The sequence below is a fragment of the Arachis hypogaea genome, chromosome 10, assembly GCF_003086295.3.
Source record: "Arachis hypogaea cultivar Tifrunner chromosome 10, arahy.Tifrunner.gnm2.J5K5, whole genome shotgun sequence".
Taxonomy (NCBI): domain Eukaryota; kingdom Viridiplantae; phylum Streptophyta; class Magnoliopsida; order Fabales; family Fabaceae; genus Arachis; species Arachis hypogaea.
Window position 1 is genome coordinate 100888816 of NC_092045.1, and position 6901 is coordinate 100895716.

Below are 6901 nucleotides of genomic sequence, written 5' to 3' on the forward strand. Positions count from 1 at the left end.
AACGTCTGCTTTCCCACTGCTTCAACTCAATCCTTCTTACTCCTTTCCATGGCAAGCTGTGTATAGGGGTTCACCGTTCGACGATGGCTACTTTGAATCCTCTCAGGAAAATGATCCTCTGCGGCTGTCACTCGCATGGCTAATCGTCTGGAGGCTTCACCTGGCCGAAGGCTACATCCCATCCTCGCAGTGAAAACTACGCTCACGCGCTCTGTCACAGCACGGCTAATCACTGGTTGGTTCCCGCTCCTACTGGAATAGAATCCCTTGATTCTTTTGCGTCTGTCACTAACGCCCAGCACTCGCGAGTCTGAAGCACGTCACAGTCATTCATTACCGGAATCCTACTCGGAATACCACAGACAAGGTTAGACTTTCCGGATTCCCAGTATCCTACTCGGAATACCACAGACAAGGTGAGACTTTCCGGATCCTCATAAATGCCGCCATCTATCTAGCTTATACCACGAAGATTCTGTTGGGGAATCTAAGAGATAAACATTCAAGCTCTGTTGCATGTAGAACGGAAGTGGTTGTCAATCACGTGCGTTCATAAGTGAGAATGATAATGAGCGTCACTTAATCATCACATTCATCATGTTCTTGGGTACAAATGAATATCTTGGAATAAGAATAAGAGAGAATTGAATAAAAGAAAATAGAATTGCATTAATACTTGAGGTACAGTAGAGCTCCACACCCTTAATCTATGGTGTGCAGAAACTCCACCGTTGAAAATACATAGGTAAAAGGTTCAGGCATGGCCGGATGGCCAGCCCCCTAAAACGTGCTCAATGGCCTCCTAAGATGAAGAATAATACAAAACTGAGACCAAAGATGAAACGTGGTCAAAAGACATCTAATACAATAGTTAAATGTTCTATTTATAATAAACTAGCTCGTAGGGTTTACATGAGTAAGCATTTGATGCATAAATTCACTTCCGGGGCCCACTTGGTGTATGTTTGGGCTGAGCTTGATCTATCCACGAGCTGAGGCTTTTCTTGGAGTTGAACTTCGAGTTATGACGTGTTTTGGGCGTTCAACTCCGGATCATGACATTTTTTTGGCGTTTAACTCCAGACAGCAGCATGAACTTGGCGTTCAACGCCAAGTTACGTCGTCAATCTCCGAATAAAGTATGGACTATTATATATTGCTGGAAAGCTCTAGATGTCTACTTTCCAACGCCCGTTGAGAGCGCGCCAATTGGAGTTCTGTAGCTCCAGAAAACCCATTTCGAGTGCAGGGAGGTCAGATTCCAACACCATCAGCAGTCCTTTTGTCAGCCTTTTTCAGAGTTTTGCTCAAGTCCCTCAATTTCAGCCAGAATTTACCTGAAATCACAGAAAAACACACAAACTCATAGTAAAGTCCAGAAATGTGAATTTAACATAAAAACTAATGAAAACATCCCTAAAAGTAGCTCAAACTTACTAAAAACTACCTAAAAACAATGCCAAAAAGCGTATAAATTATCCGCTCATCACAACACCAAACTTAAATTGTTGCTTGTCCCCAAGCAACTGAAAATCAATTAGGATAAAAAGAAGAGAATATACTATAAATTCCAGAATATCAATGAATATTAATTATAATTAGATGAGCGGGACTTGTAGCTTTTTGCTTCTGAATAGTTTTGGCATCTCACTTTTTCCTTTGAAGTTCAGAGTGATTGGCGTCTCTGGGAACTCAGAATTTTGGATAGTGTTATTGACTTTCCTAGTTAAGCATGTTGATTCTTGAACACAGCTACTTATGAGTCTTGGCCGTGGCCCTAAGCACTTTGTTTTCCAGTATTACCACCGGATACATAAATGCCACAGACACATAACTGGGTGAACCTTTTCAGATTGTGACTTAGCTTTGCTAAAGTCCCCAGTTAGTGGTGTCCAGAGCTCTTAAGCACACTCTTTTGCTTTGGATCACGACTTTAACCACTCAGTCTCAAGCTTTTCACTTGGACCTTCATGACACAAGCACATGGGTAGGGACAGCTTGATTTAGCCGCTTAGGCCTGGATTTAATTTCCTTGGGCCCTCCTATCCATTGATGCTCAAAGCCTTGGATCCTTTTTACCCTTGCCTTTTGGTTTTAAGGGCTATTGGCTTTTTCTACTGCTCTTTCTTTTTCTTTCTATTTTTTTTCGCCACTTTTTTTTTCGCAAGCCTTTGCTTTTTCACTGCTTTTTCTTGCTTCAAGAATCAATTTCATGATTTTTCAGATCATCAATAACATTTCTCTTTGTTCATCATTCTTTCAAGAGCCAACAATTTTAACACTCATAAACAACAATATCAAAAGACATATGCACTGTTCAATCATTCATTCAGAAAACAAAAAGTATTGTCACCACATCAATATAATTAAATTAAATTCAAGGATAAATTCGAAATTCATGTACTTCTTGTTCTTTTGAATTAAAACATTTTTCATTTAAGAGAGGTGAAGAATTAATGGATTTTATTCATAGCTTTAAGGCATGGTTACATACTAATGATCATGAAGTAGAGACACAAAACATAGATAAACACAACATTAAAAAAAAAACCAAAAACAAAAAGAAATAAAGAACAAGGAATGAATCCACCTTTAGTGGCGTCTTCTTCTTGAAGGACCAACAATGTCCTTAAGCTCTTCTATGTCTCTTCCTTGCCTTTGTTGCTCCTCCCTCATTGTTCTTTGATCTTCTCTTATTTCTTGGAGAATGATGGAGTGCTCATGATGTTTCACCCTTAATTGTTCCACATTGTGGCTCAAATCTTCTAAGGAGGTGTTGAGTTGCTCCCAATAGTTGTTGGGAGGAAAGTGCATCCCTTGAGGCATCTCAGGAATTTGTTGATGATGAGCTTCCTCATGCACTTCTTGAGAACCGTGCATGGTTTCTCTTACTTGCTCCATCCTCTTCTTGGTGATGGGCTTATCCTCTTCAATGGGGGTATCTCCTTCTATGATAACTCCAGCTGAGTAACACAGATGGCAAATAAGGTGAGGAAAAGCTAGCCTTGCCATGGTGGAGGACTTATCGGCTATTTTGTAGAGTTCATTGGAGATGACCTCATGAACTTCTACTTCCTCTCCAATCATGATGCTATGGATCATGATGGCCCGATCCACAGTAACTTCAGATCGGTTGCTAGTAGGAATGATGGAGCGTTGAATGAACTCCAACCATCCTCTAGCCACAGGCTTGAGATCCAGTCTTCTTAGTTGAACTGGCTTGCCTTTGGAATCTATTCTCCACTGAGCTCCTTCCACACATATGTCCATAAGGACTTGGTCCAACCTTTGGTTAAAGTTGACCCTTCTAGTGTAGGGGCGTTCATCTCCTTGCATCATGGGCAAGTTAAACGCTAACCTCACATTTTCCGGACTAAAATCTAAGTATTTCTCCCGAACCATTGTGAGATAGTTCTTTGGATTCGGGTTCATACTTTGATCATGGTTCCTAGTGATCCATGCATTGGCATAGAATTCTTGAACCATCAATATTCCGACTTGTTACATGGGGTTGGTTAGGATTTCCCAACCTCTTCTTTGGATTTCATGTCGGATTTCCGGATACTCATTCTTTTTGAGCTTGAAAGGGACCTCGGGGATCACCTTCTTCTTTGCCACAACATCATAGAAGTGGTCTTGATGGCTCTTGGAGATGAATCTTTTCATCTCCCATGACTCGGAGGTGGAAGCTTTTGTCTTCCCTTTCCCTTTTTTAGAGGATGCTCCGGCCTTAGGTGCCATTGATGGTAATGGAAAAACAAAAAGCTTATGCTTTTACCACACCAAACTTAAAATCTTGCTCACCCTCGAGCAAGAAAGAAAAGAGGAGAAGAAGAAGAAGAAGAAGAGAATATGGTAGAGAGGGAAAGAAGTAGGTTCGGCTATGTGGGAGAAGAAGGGGTTGTGTTGTGTGAAAATGAAGTAGAATGGAAGGGTATTTATAGGGAGAGGGGAGGGTGGGTGTTCGGCTATTTTGGGTGGGAATGGGTGGGAAATTGAATTTGAATTTTATGAAGGTAGGTGGGGTTTATGGGGAAGAGTGGGTTGATGTGAATGGTGAATGGGGTAATTGGGAAGAGGAATTGAGGTGATTGGTGATGGGTATTGGGAAGTGTGGCATGGGGAGTAGGAAAATGAGATTTAGGATTAGGAGAGTGTGATTAGGATTAAAAGGTAAGGTGGGAATATGGTAGGTGGGGATCCTGTGGGGTCTACAGATCCTGAGGTGATCCTGTGGGGTCCACAGGATCCTGAGGTGTAAAGAAATACCATTCCTTCACCAAATAGGCATGTAAAATGCCTTCGTGCATCATTTTGGCGTTTGAACGCCCATTGGTGCACGTTCTGGGCGTTCAACGCCCATGTAAAGCATGTTTCTGGCGTTGAACGCCAGTTTCATGCTTGTTACTGGCGTTCAGCGCCAGCTTTTCTCCTCTAGGCACATTCCTGGCGTTCAGCGCCAGGATGTTGCTTGTTTCTGGCGTTCAGCGCCAGAATGGTGCTCTGTTCTGGCGTTGAACGCCGGCCAGATGCATCTTACTGGCGTTGAACGCCAGCCTGTGCGTCCTCTAGGGTGAAAAATTTTTTTCTTCTGTTTTTGACTCTGTTTTTAATTTTTATGATTTTTTCGTGACTCCTCATGATCATGTACCTAATAAAACACAAAATAACAATAAAATAAAAATTAGATAATTAAAATTGGGTTGCCTCCCAACAAGCGCTTCTTTAATGTCAATAGCTTGACAGTGACTCTCATGGAGCCACAAGGTGATCAGGTCAATGTTAGTGTAGTCCCAACACCAAACTTAGAGTTTGGATATGGGGTCTTAACACCAAACTTAGAGTTTGGTTGTGGCCTCACAATACCAAACTTAGAGTTTGACTGTGTGGGCTCTTCTTGACTCTGAACTGAGAGAAGCTCTTCATGCTTACTCTCTTTTGTCACAGAGGGGTGGCCTTGTGCCTTAAACACAAGGTAGTCCCCATTCAATTGAAGGACTAACTCACCTCTGTTGACATTTATCACAGCTTCTGCTGTGGCTAGGAAAGGTCTTCCAAGGATGATGCAATCATCCTCTTCCTTCCTAGTGTCTAGGATTATGAAATCAGCAGGGATGTAAAGGCCTTCAACCTTTACTAACACGTCCTCTACTATTCCATAAGCTTGTCTCAATGACTTATCTGCCAATTGCAATGAGAACAAGGCAGGTTGTACCTCAATGATCCCTAGCTTTTCCATTACAGAGAGTGGCATAAGATTTATCCCTGACCCTAGATCACATAGAGCTTTTTCAAAGCTCATGGTGCCAATGGTACAAGGTATTAAGAACTTGCCAGGATCTTGTTTCTTTTGAGGTAGAGTTTTCTGAATCCAAGTATCTAGTTCACTAATGAGCAAGGGAGGTTCACTTTCCCAAGTCTCATTACCAAACAACTTGGCATTTAGCTTCATGATAGCTCCTAAATATTGAGCAACTTGCTCTCCAGTCACATCTTCATCCTCTTCAGAGGAAGAATAGTCTTCAGAGCTCATGAATGGCAGAAAGAGATTTAATGGAATCTCTATGGTCCCTAGATGAGCCTCAGATTCCTCAGGATCCTTAATAGGAAACTCCTTCTTGCTTGAAGGACGTCCCAGGAGGTCTTCCTCACTAGGATTTTCGTCCTCCTCCTCCCTTGTGTATTCGGCCATGTTGAGTATATCAATGGCCTTGCACTCTCCTTTAGGGTTCTCTTCTGTGTTGCTTGGGAGAATACTGGGAGGAGTTTCAATGACTTTCTTACTCAGCTGGCCTAATTGTGCCTCCAGATTTCTGATGGAGGATCTTGTTTCATTCATGAAACTGAAAGTGGCCTTTGACAGATCAGAGACTATATTGGCTAAATTAGAAGTGTTTTGTTCAGAATTCTCTGTCTGTTGCTGAGAAGATGATGGATATGGCTTACTATTGCTCAGCCTATTGCGTCCACCATTGTTAAAGCCTTGTTGAGGCTTTTGTTGATCCTTCCAGGAGAAATTTGGATGATTTCTCCATGATGGATTATAGGTGTTTCCATAAGGTTCACCCATGTAATTAACCTCTGTCATGGCAGGGTTCTCAGGATCATAAGCTTCTTCAGAAGCTACCTCTCTGGTACTGTTGGATGCATGTTGCAATCCATTCAGATTTTGAGAGATTATGTTGACCTGTTGAGTCAACATTCTGTTCTGAGCCAATATGGCATTCAGAGCATCAATTTCAAGAACTCCTTTCTTCTGAGGTATCCCATTATTCACGGAATTCCTCTCAGAGGTATACATGAATTGGTTGTTTGCAACCATGTCAATGAGTTCTTGAGCCTCTTCAGGCGTTTTCTTCAGGTGAATAGATCCACCTGCAGAATGGTCCAATGACATTTTCGAAAATTCAGAGAGACCATAATAGAATATATCTAATAGGGTCCATTCTGAAAACATGTCAGATGGACATCTTTTGGTCAACTGCTTATATCTTTCCCAAGCTTCATAGAGGGATTCACCATCTTTTTGTTTGAAGGTTTGAACATCCACTCTCAGCTTGCTCAGCTTTTGAGGAGGAAAGAATTTATCCAAGAAGGCAGTGACCAGCTTATCCCAGGAGTTCAGGCTATCCTTAGGTTGTGAATCCAACCATATTCTAGCTCTGTCTCTTACAGCAAAAGGGAAAAGCATGAGTCTGTAGACTTCAGGATCAACTCCATTCGTCTTTACAGTCTCACAGATCTGCAAGAACTCAGTTAAAAACTGATAAGGATCTTCAGATGGAAGTCCATAAAATTTGCAGTTTTGTTGCATTAAAGCAACTAGTTGAGGTTTCAGCTCAAAGTTATTGGCTCCAATGACAGGAATGGAGATACTTCTTCCATCAAACTTGGACGTTGG

At 41.8% G+C, this 6901-nt stretch overlaps 1 non-coding gene across 1 annotated transcript; it reads left to right on the forward strand.

Annotated features, from left to right (window-relative positions):
• Positions 1-6455: 6455 nt before the first annotated feature.
• On the forward strand, positions 6456-6559 carry LOC112718644 (small nucleolar RNA R71). The gene has a single exon (XR_003160975.1). It is a non-coding gene; the product is annotated as a small nucleolar RNA R71 (small nucleolar RNA).
• Positions 6560-6901: the final 342 nt, after the last annotated feature.